The sequence below is a fragment of the Dromiciops gliroides genome, chromosome 3, assembly GCF_019393635.1.
Source record: "Dromiciops gliroides isolate mDroGli1 chromosome 3, mDroGli1.pri, whole genome shotgun sequence".
Lineage (NCBI taxonomy): Eukaryota > Metazoa > Chordata > Mammalia > Microbiotheria > Microbiotheriidae > Dromiciops > Dromiciops gliroides.
Genome location: NC_057863.1, coordinates 266,535,819 through 266,553,862, shown reverse-complemented (window position 1 = coordinate 266,553,862; position 18,044 = coordinate 266,535,819). Strand labels below are relative to the sequence as shown.

Below are 18,044 nucleotides of genomic sequence, written 5' to 3'. Positions count from 1 at the left end.
ACTTAATTAAATTAGCTAAATTAACCAAAAAAGAGACAGGAACATCAAATTACCACTAAAAAATTATATCACAATGAATACTGAATCACAAGAGTTCAGTCAAAAGGGACCATAGATACCATTCCTTCAAAATAATTACCTCCATATAACAAACAGTAGTTATATATAACACTTTAAGGTTTGTAAATCACTTTACACATTACTGAATTTGATGTTCAAAACAACCCAGTGAAAAAAAAAGGGGGGGAAAGCTAGGTGGCGCAGTGGATAGAGCACCGGCCTTGGAGTCAGGAGTACCTGAGTTCAAATCCGGCCTCAGACACATAACACTTACTAGCTGTGTGACCCTGGGCAAGTCACTTAACCCCAATTGCCTCACTAAAAAAACAAACAAACAAAAAAACCCAGTGATAATACCAACTTGAATGGTATTATCCTTGTTTTATAGATAAGGAAACTCAGGGAAAGGGGTTGAGTGACTTGGTCAAGATCACACAGCTATAAGTATCTGAAGCGTAAACTCATGTCTTCCTGTCTCCCTAGCAGCCTCAACTGACAACATACAATATAAGCCCATTTTACTTCTGGGCAGCTCGAAAAGTTAGGAAATGTTTCTTTCCATCAAGTCTAAATTTACTTCTTTGCACCTATACCCATTGCTCCTAATTCTGTCCTCTGAGGACAGAAGACTTTAAGACTTTTTTAAGACTTTAAGTCTTTAAAATACTTGAAGATGAGTAGCATGAGTCTTACCCTCTTTAAGCTAAATATTGCTAGTTTCTTTAGCCAACCTTCACATGGCATAAGCTCTAGATTCTTCACCATCTGGGCTGCCCTCCTCCTCTGCAAACTCTAGCTTATTAATATCCTTCCTAAAACATGGGACTCAATACAAAACACAGTAATCTATCATACAACCTTTATCTGCCTCAAGTCTCTCTCTACTCTAATCCATTCTCCATTCAGCCACCAAAGTAATTTTCCCAAAGTTTGGGTCTGATCACGTCATTCTCCTGTTCAATAAACTCCAGTGGCTCCTTAATATATAAAATGCTCTGGCACTCAAAGCCCTTCATAACCTCCCTCATCCCTACCTTTGCAGTTTTCTTACACCTTGTTCCCTGACAGGCACTCTTCAATCCAGTGACGGGGTCCTTCCTGGCTGTTCCACAAACAAGAGACTCCATCTTTTGACACTGGGGATATTCTTAGGCTGTCCCCCATGCCTTGAATACTTTCCCTCCTCAATTCAACTTCCTGATTTCCCTGGCTTCCTTTAAGTCTCAATTAAATCTCTTTTTTTTTACATGAAGTCTTTTCCAACACTTCTTAATTCTCTTCCCTCCCCCTGTTATTTATTTCCCATCTATCATATATAGTTTGAACATAGTTTGATTTGTATATATTTGTTTACAGGCTGTTTCCGCCATTCAATTGTGGGGTCCTTGAGGATAGGGACTATCTTTTGCTTCTTTTTGTATCTCTTGCACTTAGCATAGTGCTTGGCACACAGTAAGTGCTTCAAAAAGTTTGTGAATGATTGAACTCTAAAGCAAAATCCTTAACAAACACTGATGTAAAAATATTAACAAATAGAATAAAATAACACATGATACCAAGAATCCAAGAAGAGTTCGATATTGGCACGATAACTGTTGTTAATCTGGTACTGTGATTTCAGTGATGTAGGTAACTCCCAATGTAAAAACTGTTTCTACTGATACTTCTGAAACATAATTTTCAAGGGTTGTCTGGGGCAATCAGAAGTTACTTTGGTCCAAGGTCACAGAAATTATAGGTCATATACAGGACTTTAGTTTAAGTCTTTCTGACTCCAAGGCCAGCTCCTATTATGCCACAACGGCCCTCATATATCATCTTCAACAAAAAAATTAAACTGATGTAATTAGAATAATATATGCAGAAAAAGTCTTTGATACAATACCCATTTATCTTTAGAATAATAAAAAGTATAGGAATGGAAGTGTTTTTCCTTAACAAAATAGAAAATATTTATTCAAATCTAAGACTCAGCATTATATATAATTTACAAATCATTCCCCCAGAAAAATAATTAAGAAAAGACCCATTCACACCCCTATTTTTTTGCATATTCCTAGAAATGCTAGCTAGAGTATTGACAAGAAAAAATGGAAAGAAGGAAAGAATGTAACAGAGGAGATTAAAGTACTTTCATATAGCATGCTACTTGATTTACAAACACAAGAGAATGAACAAAAACAAGAAATAGACAATTTCAGAAAACCAAGATACAAGATAACCCCATAAAGTCATCAAGATTTCAAATCAAAATAAACTTCTGAGGAGGGACAGAATAAAAAGAGAAGGGGGAAAGAGACAGAGAGGAAGAAACAGAAGATAATGGAATAGAGGGAAATACACAGTAATCATAAAATAGAGCAGATGGCAGAATGGATTCGAAACCAGAATCCAAAAATATATTATTTATAAGAGACACACCTGAATGAGAAAGACACACTCAGAGTTAAAATAAAGGGCTGAAGCAGAATCTAATATGCTTCAGCTAAAATTAAAAAGGCAGGGGTAACAATCATATTCTTTGACAAAACAAAAGCAAAACTAGACCTAATTAAAAAAGATAATAAAGGAAACTACAATTTTGCTAAAAGGTACCATGGACAATGAATAAATATCAAAAAATTTTATAGCACCTTTCTCTGATAAAGACCTCATTTCTCAAATATATACTGAATATAGAACTGAGCCAACTTTATTAAAACAAGAGCCATTCCCCAATTAATAAATGGTCAAAGGATATGAACAGTTTTCAGATGAGATCAAAGCTATATATACTTATATTAAAAATGCTTTAAATCATTACTGATTGGAGAAATGCAAATTAAAACAACTCTGAGGTACTACATCACACCTATCAGAAATGTTGGAGGGGATGAGGGAAAAATAGGTACATTAACAAACCGTTGATTGAGTTGTGAACTGGTCCAAGAATTCTAAATAACAATTTGGAACTATGCCCAAAGGGCTATCAAACATTGCATACTCTGATCTGTATTACCACTACTAAGTCTATATCCCAAAGAGATCAAAGAAAAAGGAAAAAGACTTGTATGTACAAAAATATTTATAGCAGTTCTTTTTGTGGTAACAAAGTACTAGAAAGCAAGGGGATGTTCATATATAGGGAAATGGCTAAAGAAGTTATGGTATATGATTGTGATAGAGTACTGTTATGTTATAAGAAATGATGAAGGGGGTAGTTTCAGAAAAACATGGCAACACCTATATGAATGCATGCAAAATAAAATAAGAAAAACTGGGAGATCATTGTGCACAATAACAACAATATTGTAATGATGATCAACTGTGAAAGACTTGGCTACTCTGATCTTACAATGTGTAACGATTGGAATGACGCCACCTGCTGGAGACTTACTGTAGAAGAGTTCAACCGATGAAGTGAAGGTCTTTGAGGGCAAGACCAGGAGTCTTTTCTTTGGCGTCAGGAAGTGACGCAGGCTAGTGGGAGGAGGAAGGAAGAGACTGGCGCTCGATCTCACTCACTCTTTCCTTTAGACTCTGGCGGAGAGCAGAGCTAGAAATGTGCTCTCCCTTTAATAGATAGGAATCTAGGCCTTTCTCTCTCTTTACCAAATTCTTATTCTTAATAAATGCTTATAAGTCTAACTCTTGCTAAAGCTTATAATTTATTGGTGACAACTCATTGGATATTTTAGACAGTTTAGCTAGAATTTTAGCCCTTAACAAATGATCTAAGACAAAATTACAAGGGACTCATGATGAAAAAATGCTATTCATCTCCAAAGAGAGAACTGATGAACTCTGAGTGCAAACTGAAGTATAATTTTCTCACTTTCTTTTCTTTTTTTACAAATACTAATATGGAAATATGTTTTGCATGATTTCACATGTATAATTGATATCATATTGATTGCCTTCTCAGTGGGTGGGAGAATGGTGGGAAGGAGGGAGAGAATATTTAAAACAAAAAGGATTTGGGAAAGCCAGGTGGCACAGAGGATAGAGCACCAGCCCTGGAGTCAGGAGGACCTGAGTTCAAATCCAGCCTCAGACACTTAACACTTACTAGCTGTGTGACACCTGGGCAAGTCACTTAACCCCAATTGCCACACACACACACACACACACACACACACACACACAACATAAAACAAAAAGGACTTTTTAAGTAAATAATTTTTTTTAATTTGTTCTCCCATAATAAAATGTACATACAACTTGTTTTTAAGTTTAATCTGCATTAACATTTTCTCCATCACTTTCTTAAGTCTAGCCAATAAACAAAACAATAAATCAAATCCTGATTCTTAGCATTTGCTGATTTTCAAGGTGTAAATCGTCACACTAAAAATTCAACAACCAACTCTCCTGAGCCAAGACTAACTGACTCCAGTAAATCCCTGCACCAGGGTAACTGGAATTATAAACCCAGGAGACTAGAAGTATGGGAGAGCCTTTGACAGGAATAGGGAAGAGATAGTATCCAGAAGAAAGGAGTAGTTAGTAACAAATGCTACAGAGTGGGCAAGAAGGATAAGGATGGAGAAAACTCATTTGCACTTAGCAAGAGAGAATCATTTGTGATCTTGGATCAGTTTCAGCAAATTGAGAGAGAAGCCAGGTTTCAAGGGGTAGAGTAGTTAGTCATGAAAAAATAGAAAAAAAATGAGTATAAACAGCTTATTCCTCCCCCCACCCCCTACCCCCACCCCATCCTTTAGAATTTGGCGAGGAAAAGGAAGAAAGATAAAGGACTGTGGCTTCAGGGAATGGTAGGGCCAAATGACAGTTCTTTAAAGATGGGGGAGGTATGAGTATGTTTATGGGTAACAGGTAAAAAGTTGAAAATTGGAAAAAAGTGAATGGTCCCTTTTTTGGCACTCCTGGAAGAAACAAGTGATGACAGAACCAAGGGATCAATCCAAAGCCTTCGCATGGGTCTCCTGGGGCATAAAAGGCCAGGCCTATGTGGAATTCTTGCTCCAGGCATTTTAGGAGAATTTCTATTGCCACTTGGGGATGCTTTGCTGACCAAGTGTTTGCCTGTGTGGCTGTGGTGAACATGGAAGTAGAGGAAAGTAGTGCTTTGTTTGAATTTAATTATGAATTGTGTCCTTTTTCAACTCAATACCAGTAAAATTGTTTTTATTACATTTTATGATCCCTGAGTGTCTCACTACCTTCTAATCCTGACCCTGAATCACTGGACTGGCTGAGCTAGGCTCATCCTAGAATATTTGGTGTCCATCAGCAGCAGTTGTCTTTAGTGACTTTGAGGTTAAATTCATTGTTAAAGTGGTCTAAGAATAGTGTGAAAGAAAGGGAACCTTGAGTGACTGGATGGACAGACACAGGTATTCTGTGGCCACAATGCTGTTGGGGGTAAGGAGAAATTTCCAGTTTCACTCTGTATGGAGCTTGTCAAAGAAATGAGTTGGGCTTTTTGGTTTTGTTTTTCATAAAACAACAAAATTAAATACCCCTGAAAAGCTGGATCACCAACATAAGGGAAACAAAGATAAGTTGTATATTGAGTGATTTACATGAGAGGTAAAGAGATATAGATATAGATATCTTGTATCTATATATGTAATATATGTATATGTGCACATATACATACATATATAGATACACATATTTTTTTTACTGATCCTTGAAGGCAAAAAAGCAACTCTTGGATCTAGTAACAATAAAAATGAATATGGCAATGCCAAAGAGGATAGGGACCTATAAAATGGGAAGCATGATATCTAGCCCAGAAACTTTGTTGAAGAACACATTGAACTCTGCTAATATTGGGACTCTAAAAAAAAATTAGAAGCAAGAGTGAAGATAAGGTTTAGAAAGAAGAACAAATGGGCGAACAGTTTCCATCTTATGCTGACATAAAACTCCCTGAGTTAAAACCTCCCCTGGACACTGAGGGACCACCAAAAAAATTGGGAAGTTGCAGAAAAGATTTGAATAGTGAGCTAATGAATCCCTCAAACAATAATTCTAGGTTACATGACCAATGAGATGAAGAACCAGACATTTTCTCCAATCCTCACCATCTCTCAAACCTCTCCAAAACAGGAATTATACATAAGAGAAAATGCAATTTCAGTTCTCTTCATAGTCTATGAAACCAAGAACTATAATGAGGCAACAATCTGAAGAACTACCAAGAGAATAATAATCCTTAATATACTAACTCAGCACCCCTTTCCCACCATCGACCAGTGCCTACACAAGCTGACCCATGGGCTTGCCACAGGACTCAATTCTACTACCCCTTTCTCCCAATTCCATAGAAAACCAAAAGGAAGAAGTTTTCTCTGGCTGGGACAGCAGTTCAGCAACACTCTATGTTGCAACTGAGCTTAGCCAGACAACTGAAAAAGAGGGAACCAGGCAGGACACTAAGCCTGAGGAAAAGACACCAGCAAGCAGCTGGGGCCAGTCCTGCCCACACCCCCCCCCCCAAGTCACTTTCCAACTTAGAAGGAAGCTAAGATGGCTTTGAGGTCTAGCCTCCCAGGGAAACTGCCATCAAAAAGAAAGGAATAAGAAAGTGAGCAACAGGAGAATATGAGGAAAAAGAGACTGAAAATATCAAAGATTTCAGGAGGAAGAAAACTCAGTGAAAAACCAAAAATGAAAGGGAATAAAGAGACCAGATTAAAAAAATGAACCAACACCAAATGAAGCAGAGGTTCCCAAGAGATTGCCAAGAGTACATGAAACTGCATCAGGATGTTCCTGAATGTAAAGGAAGAAAGGAAGGAAGGAGAGGAAGGGGAGGAAAGAAAGAATTACGAAAGGCAACTTTATGGCTTGCACAGCAGAAATGATTAGCAAAACCAAAAAAATTTAAATTCCCCCTGGCAAGCATCAAAAAAAAAAAACCACCAAAAAACAAAAGAAAGAACAATAGATTGGGAGTACAAACACACAGAAGTAAAGGACAATCTGGAAGAAGAGAAGCAAAAAGCAGTAACAAATAAAAGAAAACATGGTCTTTATAGAAGCAAAATTGATGTTGAAGACAAAATGTGTAGACAATTTAAGGATGATATATCACCCAGGAGAACATAAGTTTAAAAAAAAAAACCTGAACCCTATAATGCAAGAAATAATACAAGAAAACTACCCAGAACTTTTGAAAGCAGACAATAAGGTGTCAGTTGAAAGAATCCAAAGATCTCCTCCAGGAGAAAAAAACACAAACAAACCTGTATCCTAGCAAAATTCAATTCCTGTAATGATTAAATTTAATAATTTGTCCAATGTAAAAAAAAAATTCATCAAGTGACCAGGAAAAAGAAAATCAAATTCTTCAAATAAAAAGAAAGGAAACATATAACACAAGACTATGCTACACCAACAAGAAACCACAGGAGGGAACAGAATCTTGTAGAGAACATTGATGTTCCTACAGATAGAGCAGTGGGTCTAAAGTCAGGAAGACCTGAATTCAACTTCAGACTCAGACACTTCCTAGATGTGTGACCCTGTGCAAGTCACTTAATTTCTGTTTGCTTCAATTTCCTTAACTGTGAGATGGGGATAATTACAGTACCTACCTCACAGGGTTGTTGGAAAGAAAAAGACACTCTTTGTAAAAATCACTTAGCACAAATTGTAGACCCTAAATGCTTATTCCCTTTCCTCCCAATAACGTGTTCTGAACAGAAAATGAGCTCAAGAAGCAACCCAAAATGACATACCCTAAAAATCTAAGCCTAACCATTAATGAAAAAAGATAGATGTTCAATAAAAAATAGTTGTGCAGAACAATTATTTTTACCAACACCACAGACAATAAAAATACAAGAAAGGTAAACAAATACAGCAAAAAAAAAAAAAGGTCAACAACAAAATTGTAACAGAGACAATTAAGGGATGCCTTTCTAAAGGCACATGAGACAAAAGTGAATGCAGGGGGCAGCTAGGTGGCACAGTGGATAGAGCACCGGCCCTGGAGTCAGGAGGACCTGAGTTCAAATCCGGCCTCAAACACTTAACACTTACTAGCTGTGTGACCCTTGGCAAGTCACTTAACCCCAATTGCCTCACTAAAAACAAAACAAAACAAAAAAGTGAATTCAGAAGTCAAATTGAAATGATGGTGGAGAAAGTCCTAAAACATCATGGACAACACCCCACTTAAGGTGAATCAATATTTTGGAGGGTGGGGAAAAGTGGGGAAAGGAAGGAAATATAGAGCAGAACACTTGTGATAATCTAAGCAAGTCAAAGGTTAACAATGAAGGGAAAAATAATTACTGTAGTCTCTCATTAAGAAGAGAGCCTAAGAGGGAATGGGTACAGAAGCAGAGGGAAGAATTGAAACAGGGAAAGGAGAGGGAAATCTTGTTTTAGTGGTGGGAAGGGGGACCACTGATGAACGTTCCCATGGGGGAAGGGAGATGGGGACTGTACAATGAGTATAATCTGGAGGGATTTGTGTTTAGACTACTAAACACAAGTGAAGGGGAATCAAGAGTTCCTGGGGGCAAAAGACATCCAGGAAAGTAGAAAGGCAGGGAACTATGGTAGATTTCAAGGCAAATGGGGAAAAAATGACCAGAGGGCAGGCAAAGGTTAATAATGAGTTGCACAATCAGGAAGGAAGGAAAATTCCTACTTAGGGGCAACATCCTCTCTATCACCTATAAGAATTGATATTTTCTAAGAGTAAGGCACAATAGAAAAAGGCAGCTGGAGACAAGCTCTACAGGGCAACAACACATCAAGTGTTTAGTGGGAACACAAAATACATACCTTAGAAGCATTAATCACATGAGGGATACAAAGACTAAATAAGCATAAGGTCCATGAATCAAAAAATAAAAGTGTAGAAAAGACAGAAAATGGAGACAAATAATGAAGAGAAGGAAGTTAAAAAAAAGTCTTCTTGAGAAAAAAGTAAAGAAAGTGAAATTTAAATACCATGAAAACAAGCTGAAAGGGAGAAGTGATATTTAACTTGAACACTTTTTTTTAATGTGGAGAAAAATTAAATAAATGGAAGAAAGAACAAGAAAGTAATAAGCAAAACTAGTAACAAAACTCCAAAATTAAGAAAAGAAGTAACAAATTAATGGAGTGGGGGGGGGGGTTCAAAGTGAGGGAAAGAAAGCTAATTGGAATAGCATTGCCTTAAAGTAGATTAAACTAAAATAACTAAAGAAACAGTGTTTGCAGAGGAAGAAGTAAAAATGCTAAATCAGAAAAAAATTAGAGACAAATGGAGGAAAATATTAACCTAACTCTCATAACTTTAAATGTGAATGATTTAAACAATCCAAAAGAACAGAAAATACTGGATAAGAAAACAAAACCCAAAGAACTGTTGCTAAAAATTAAAGATACACAGAATAAAAATGAGGAACTAGGAAAACATTTACTATGCAACAGGTCACTCCAAAAAAGCAGGAATTGCAGTCATACCAGATAAAATAAAAACAATCATTCACAACATAAAAATAGGATAAAAAAGGAAACTACATTGTTCTAAAAAAGAACCATAGAAAATGCTCTAAATTACTATTAGTTAGAGAAATGCAAATTAAAACAACTCTGAGGTACCATCTCACACCTATCAGATTGGCTAATATGACAAAAAAGGAAAATAATAAATGTTGGATAATCTGTGGAAAAATTGGAACACTAATGCATTGTTGGTGGAGCTGTGAACTGATCCAACCATTCTGGAGAGCAATTTGGAACTATGCCCAAAGGGCTATAAAGCTGTGCATACCCTTTGACCCAGCAATACCACTATTAGGTCTTTTTCCCAAAGAGATCATAAAAAAGGGAAACGGACCCATATGTACAAAAATATTTATAGCTGCTCTTTTTGTGGTGGCAAGGAATTAGAAACTGAGGGGATGCCCATCAATTGGGGAATGGCTGAACAAGTTGTGGTATATGCATGTAATGGAATACTATTGTGCTATAAGAAACAATGAGCAGGCAGATTTCAGAGAAACCTGGAAGGACTTACGTGAACTGATGCTGAGTGAGATGAGCAGAACCAGGAGAACATTGTACATAGTATCATCAACATTATGTGTTGATCAACTGTGATAGACTTGATTCTTCTCACCAATACAATGGTCCAAGATAGTTCCAAAGAACTCATGATGGAAAATGCTCTCCAAATCCAGAAGAAAAAAAAAAAAAGGAACTGTGGCATCTAGATGCAGATTGAACCATACTATTTCTATTGGTTTTGGTGGTGGTGTTTTTCTTTTTTGAGGTTTTTTCTTTTTGCTCCAATTCTTCTTTCACAGCATGACTAATGCAGAAATATGTTTAATGTGATTGTACATATATAACCTATATCAGATTGCTTGCTGTCTTGGGGAGGGGGGAAGGAGTGGAGGGAGGGAAAAAAATTTGAAACTGGAAATCTTATAAAAACAAATGTTGGGGGCAGCTAGGTGGCACAGTGCACAGAGCACCAGCCCTGGAGTCAGGAGTACCTGAGTTCAAATCCAGCCTCAGACACTTAACACTAGCTGTGTGACCTTGGGCAAGTCACTTAACCCCAATTGCCTCACTTAAAAAAAAAAAACAACAAAAAACAAATATTGAAAACTATCTCTACATATAACTGGAAAATAATAAAATACTTTTATAAAAAAAAAGAAAATAAAGTTGAATTAAAAAAAAAGAACCATAGACAACAAACCAATATCGATATTAAACTCAGTGTTTGATAAACCAGAAAACATAAATTATTTAGGAAAGACCACCTTATTTGATAAAAACTGCTTGGAAAACTGGAAAGAAGTCTGGCAGAAATTAGGCTTAGACTAACATTTTACAATATATTCCACAATACATTCTAACTGGATACATGACCTAGATATTCAGGATCATAATATAAAAAATTAGAAAAGAAACATTTTCTCAGCTATGGAGAATAGATATTTTCTTAACCAAACAAGGCATAGAGGTAATTTAAAAAGATAAAAAATGATAACTTTTATTATATTAGACTGGAACACTTCTGGACTAGCAAAATTTGTGGATGTAGAATAAGAAGCGAAAGAGCAGAATGGGGGGGAAATCTTTATATCAAATTTCTTTGATAAAAATTTTCTATTCAAGCTATATAAATAATTAACAGATTTGTTATATATTTACATGTATGTATGTATATACATTCATTGAGGCAAATATATGTACGTGTGTATTCTATATATATGGGGAGACAGACAGACACAAACAAGCAAAGAAGCTAGGTAGCACAGTGGATAAAGTTCTGTTCCTAGAGACAAGAAGATCTGAGTTCAAACCCAGCTTCATTCACTTCTTAGCTGTGTCATCCTGACAAATCTTATTAGCTCTCTTGCCTCACTTTCTTCACCTGTAAAATAGGGGAAATAATAGCACCTACCTCCCAGAGTTTTTCTGTGAGGATTACATAAGAAAATCTGCGTAATGTGCCTAGCACATAGTAGGTGCTATATAAATGCTAGCTATTATTATGGCCAAAAGTCATTCCCAATATCAAAAGATATGAAGTTATCAAAATAGCTGCAGACGACTGACTAACAACCACCCGACAGTGCTCCAAATCACTAATAATCAGCATAATACAAATAAAAACAACCTTGAGGTTTCACCTCACACTCAGCAGATTGGCAAGTGATAAAGGATGGGAATAATCAAAGTCAAAAGTGTTGTGGAAAGATTGGCATATGAGTACATTGTTGATAGAGCTGTGGATCTGTATAACAATGTAGGAAAACAATTTGAAAATATGGATAAAAGGTGTCTAAACTATCCATACCCTTGGAATCAGACATTCCATTTCTAGTCTTCTATCCACCCCCAAAGAAATCACTGACATAAGAACAAAGTTACCAAGAACACAAAAAACATAGCAAAGAATTGGAAACAATGTAGATGCCCACAGATTTAAGAATGGCTAAACACATTGTGTTTGTTACATGAATGTAATGGAATATTACTAGCTATAAGAAATAATGAACAGGATGAATACAAAGGATATAAAAGGATTAAGATGAATTGATGTAGATCAAAGTAAGCAGAGCCAAGAAAACATATAAAGTACAATGTAAATAAAACTACCACTTATCCCAAAAAATCAAAAGTGAATGCTTCAAAATTATAAAGAATACATATACCTTGAAAGAAGAAATATAAGAAGATAAACCATTCTCACCCCTTTGCAGAGGTTGGGGGGGGTTCCATAAGTGTTGTATATGGCATATATTTTCAGAATTTTTCAATGTATTAATCAGTTATGGTAATATTTTCTCTTCTTTTTATATTTTATCCTTAAAAAAATACTAGTTATAAGGGATGGCTTGCTGGGAGGGAAAGTGGGAAGGATTCTGGGGGAAACTATGCTGAACATACAAACCACAAAATATTATTTTGAAAAAATAAAATTATTATTCTGAGAAAGGGTCCATAGACTTCACCAAACAACCAAAAAGGTACATCAAACACATTATGAACTGTTCTAGATCTTGTGAATGCCTTAAGGAAATCCCTCTAGACAAGAATCTTGCACCAACCTTGGAGGAAAATGATGAGAGACAGTTTAGGAATGGGGGAGGGGGGGAAGGCCTCCAACTGTATATCCTTTTACATTGAAACCCTATTTTATTCAACAGACATTCTGTTCCTTGTTGCAGTTTTCTGTGCATCTTGATCATTAAAAAAAAAAAAGTTTTTAAAGACATCACCCCCAAAGATCACAATATCAATCTTCACAGTGCCATAACAATGAAAGAAGAAATGAGACCCTGATATTTGATCTGAAAAAAGACAAGGGAGATGTTATCACTGTAAGATATTTCAAATCGAATATTCCTGCTCCTATGTATACTTGGGGTATGGAATTTGGGTTGTGGAGTTTGGGATGTATGGATGGGGAGGCAATGTAGGGACACTTGTACCAATGTAAAAGTTTGAGATTACAAAGTTTAGATCTTTAAAATTAAATCATATTTCAATTGTGAAAGCCCAAATAAACAAAGTAGAGCTGGAGATTAACCCGCTTTGAGAGGCTTTTTCGGCTTGCACTACACAGTTGCACCATTTCCAGTTATCGGGATATGTATCTTGTCACTGGACCCAGATGATTCCAGAGGAGAGCGGGAGACTGGTGACTTTGCACAGCCCTCCCTCACTTAAATCCAATTCATCACAAGTCATGACATCACCTCCCAGTTGCTGTAGTCATCTTCATGTACAAAGAACATTTATAATAACTATAAAGTTATTACTTCAAGGATCTGTGATTGTGTCCTTTGACAAACAAGTTTTAGAAGTCCTCCATAATTTAATATATAGTATTTAGAAATTGCTATGGCTTTAAAAATAAATTGCGCCGGGGGCAGCTAGGTGGTGCAGTGGATAGAGCACCGGACCTGGAGTCAGGAGTATCTGAGTTCAAATCCGGCCTCAGACACTTAACACTTACTTGCTGTGTGACCCTGGGCAAGTCACTTAACCCCAATTGCCTCACTTAAAAAATAAATAAATAAATAAATTAAAAAAATAAATAAATAGGGGGGCAGCTAGGTGGCACAGTGGATAAAGCATCGGCCCTGGATTCAGGAGTACCTGAGTTCAAATCCGGCCTCAGACACTTGACACTCACTAGCTGTGTGACCCTGGGCAAGTCACTTAACCCCCATTGCCCTGCAAAATAAAACAAAAAAACAAACAATAAATAAATAAATAAATTGCCCCATGGCCAACCTTTTCAAACGCAGCTAGACTTTTTCTCAGCAGACACCATCCATTATTACTTAAAGCCTTTCAGGCTTGGTAGTTTCTAACAGAGCTGTACAAAAAGTCTCCAGTAGAGAATTCAAGGTTATCTATACCACTAGGAGGCATTAAAGGAAGTCTTTAGTGGAGGCATTATTAAAACTCTAAACTTACCTTTTTCCCCTTTACCTTGCCACAATCCTATAGATCTAGTTTGATTACTAACTCCTAGACAAAACAGTAGTATGGGTTTTACATGTTCTCATGTTCTTATCTGTACCATCCATTTACCATTCACATACTGCTCCAGGGCCAACCCTGTGTAATAGAAAGATCACAGACAGTAGGAGTCCTAAGACCCAAATTCAAGCCTCAGTTCTACCACTAAATAATATGACCTTGGGCAAATGACTAGACCTATCCTGACCACAGTTCCTATCCATAAAAATGAGAGGGAAGGAAAAAGTTTCTTTTCCACTCTAAAAATTTACAAATTTACTTTAAACAAAAAGTTGCTAGGTCCTTGTGGACAGAGAACTGGTTATCATGCAAATAGTGTTCTTAGATAACACTTGTCCTAAAATTTGCTTAACCTACTCTATCCACTTAGAAATCTGTATCTAAAATAAACAAATGAATGAATGAATAAAAGCAGAAAAAAAAAACCAAGTCAGGAGTAGGATGTAATCAGACTTGGGCACAGGAATGTGAGCTCAAATCCCACCTCTGACACTGGCTGTGTTACCTCAGCCAAACCACAATCTCTTTATGCCTCAGTTTGCTTATCTGTAAAATAAAGGGGTTGGACTCAATGACCTCTAGTATCCCTCTCAGCTCTAAGTCTATGGTCTTATTTTTCTGGACTCCCTGATCATGGTGTGATAGTGTTATTTGAGACAGGAAAGGAGAAAGACCAAAACTGTTTTAATAATTCTTATTTAGAAAGGGATAGAGGGAGGAGGGAAATGGACTAGTCCTGAGAGAGTAAAAAGTCTTTCTCCAAGCTCCCTTTAGATGAACATTAGAGTACAGTTAAATTATCAGCTAACAAGATCTCCTAACCATACACTTCCCTTTCAATCTTGTTCTCAAACTTTATCCCCAAAAGGAAGCAAATGGAACAAAAACCAGCCCTCAGCAACTGCACAATGCAGAAGATTCTCTCATTATGCCCTGAAAAGCCCAAGAATTATTTCTGGGTGCTAACAATGATTAACTTCACTACCATTAGTATTAAAATTGAAAAGAAAAAACCAATAGTTATTAGCCTTATAACCACAGGCAGTACAATAAATTCAGATAGATGTAATCAATGCACTCTAAGATGCTGACATATATTGATGATGAGTTTTTTGAGGATACCTCCTTACAGAAGAGCAATCAGGCTAGAGGGATTTTTCAATGGAAAAGGACATAGGGGTTAGGTTAAAAAGAAATTTCACATGTCACAGGTTATTATCAATATACTTCATGAAACAAAGAAATGTTGAAAAGGCAACAACTATACTCGGAAAATCATAGGGAATCCAAAGATACCAGTTGAGATGATTAACAGATGTAACAAAATTATAAAGATCAAGCAGGTCTCAAATGAAGAAAGGAGAGAAGACCTCCAACCCACCTTTTTGTGGAGGTGAGAAGTCCACAGGTGCTATACATTGCATGTGTTTTCAGACTTTTTTTTAAACAATCAATTGTACTGATTTTTTTTCTTTAAAAATATTATTTGTTTTATATCTCTGGAAGAGATAGATTTGGAGGATAATTATGATGGTGTAAGAAACAGAAGACATCAGTAAAAATATTTCTTAAAAAAGAAAAATCTGGGGTTGAATTGCATGGCTTCTGCGGTTCTTTCCAGTTCTAGACAGATGATTCCATAACACAAAAGAGCCAATCATTCAATATACCTGAATGATCTGTGCTTGTGGTAGAGAATCTTTGGTTGATTTTTGATAGAGGTGGGGGAGGGAATAGATATCAGTGTTAAGCATAAGGGGCAGTCTTCTACTCATGCTTTATTTTCTCCATTCGACTCAACTTATTCACTGAAGTTCTCTTCTTCCATGGCTCTCACTTATTCAGTATCCTTTGATAAACCTTTCTTTCTCTTCTCAAAGATAACAGCTTAATCCCTTAGCTGTTTATCCTTCATATTGTGTGTATATGTTTGTATGTGGATACATACACATATACACTTGTGTGTGAGCATTTATTATTTTGCCCACACAGCAACCATACAAGTTGAAGGCACTAAGGCAAACAACTTTCTCTAACATCAAGTACAGCAGAGCAAACTAAAGGCTAAGGCTAACTGAAATACAAACCAGAAAAAGAAATACTACATTTGTGGGCATGCATGTAATATTAAACACCTAAACATAAGCCCAAACAGAACATGAGATGTTAAAGGCAAAAATACCACTGAGCCATTGTAAAAGGGGGGGGGGGGGAGGAAGAGGTGGCTAGAAACAATCCCTTAACTCAAGGTATTTGGTGAGGGAGAGGACATGGTAATAATAGATTACATCAATATCTCAGCTTTGATGCCTCTCTCTCTCCTCCCCCAAGCTTTTCAGCATGGTGGGCCCTCTGTTGTTGAAATCTGCACTGCTGAATCCTCAGTTCTAGTCAATCAGTATCCTCTGTACTCCAATGAAGAAGATTCACGGGCATACCACTAGAAGCATTGCTCATCAGAAGCAAAGACACAAGCTAGTATGGAAGGGGAAATGGAATTAAGAAATACATTGCACTGCATCATCATCTCTGGGGGAAAAAAAAGCCTGAGAAAAGTCACCTGACAGTCTATAAGGCATCGCCCACCCATTTACCAACCACTCAAAAGGAAAGAGTCAAGCAGATTCCAGGAGTAGCAAGCTCTCACCCAATGATGAAGTCTGTAAACAAAAGCAGGCCCAGCTCAGACGGAAAGTGGCATACAGGGGATAAAGGGACAATATGGGGGGGGGGGGGGGGAGTCTGGCAAGGAAGAAAAGCCAGAATTGTAAAAACCGTAATTGCAAACATCCTGCTTCACAACACAGAGGGCGCACAGCACTGCACTCTCCAAGTGCCCAGTGCCTTGGAAGCCAGAGCTCCTGATGACAACTCATTGTCTCGGGCGTCAGTTAAGAGGAACCCAGGAGATCAGGCAGGATGTAAAGCATTGTAAATCCTCATTCACAAGCTCCTTTCTCCAGCTAACCCATCATCAGACAGATAGGATTTCACTCTTCCTTCCCTCTGAGGCTAAACTTAGCAGCTAAAACCCATTGTGAAATTTATTTATTAGCAAGACGCAAGGAAGTGGCATCATGCCTGAGCACCGCAGGGAAATGGAGATAAGGAGCAAGAGAAGGCTGCCTCTTCAAAAACGCACGGCCTGGGGTCTTTAAATCGGCCAGAGATTTACACCCTGCACAGATACACGTACTCTCAAAGTGAGTAAGATTACAATGACGGACGAGCATTGACTGACAATGTAAACCCTCTTTGCCAACCCGCTGCATCAATGTCCCAACACTAACACTCTCATTCGCCTCTGCTCTTGCAGCATCTCTACTCTTCTTTTTCTTCCTTCTCGCAGTTTGCAAAGCCATTCATATTAACTCTACTGATCTCATCTCTTCTCTCCCCGCCTTACACTTACACACACACACACACACACACACACACACACACCTCTAGATAGTAGGAAAATGAAAACAAAACCGAGTAAAATCTAAACGATCGAGAACTGAGACCAGGAAAAAAACCCTCCTTGGATGCTGAAAATGAGATCATACGGATATTTACGGCAATCCTTCTCTTTTTCCTCCTTGCCTTTCCAGACTCGCGTGCCCCACGTCGCCCGTCTGTACTCACCTGCAATTCCCCCGGCCTGTATCTTTGCAAAGGGAGCTAGAGACAATAAGCAGGACCCGCACGCCGGGCACGCCAAGGAGCCAGGCTACAGCCACTGCACGATGGCTGTTACCTACGTAGCCGAGCTAGAAGTAGAACAGCTGCGGCGCTACACGCTACACGTAGGGGCTGCGGACCCCAGCTCAGGTTCGCCCAATCCGAGGGGCTGTGTAGTTACCGCAGGCGGCACAAGGGGCGGGGACGGCGGACGCCACGGAAAGTCTACCTACGGTTGGAGAGATGGGCGATCGCTCTGCCTCGGTCAGGCCAATGAGGGGCAGCAGATAGAGTAGCGGGGCGTTTAGAGTTGGGATGTTGAACGACTACCCAGCGCACGTTGGTAACGAGGC

General features: G+C 37.8%; 1 protein-coding gene across 6 annotated transcripts in view; it reads right to left on the bottom strand.

Annotated features, from left to right (window-relative positions):
• TIAM1 (TIAM Rac1 associated GEF 1) overlaps window positions 1–17,814 on the bottom strand; it is a 323,266-nt gene extending 305,452 nt beyond the window's left edge. For 4 of the 6 annotated variants that reach the window (XM_043994255.1, XM_043994252.1, XM_043994256.1 and 1 more), the window contains exon 1: window positions 17,656–17,813. The gene's annotated coding sequence lies outside the window, so the exon portion shown is untranslated. Of the gene's footprint in view, window positions 1–17,655 lie in introns of all 6 variants that reach the window. The other 2 variants (XM_043994258.1, XM_043994259.1) reach the window with 1 other exon arrangement.
• Window positions 17,815–18,044: the final 230 nt, after the last annotated feature.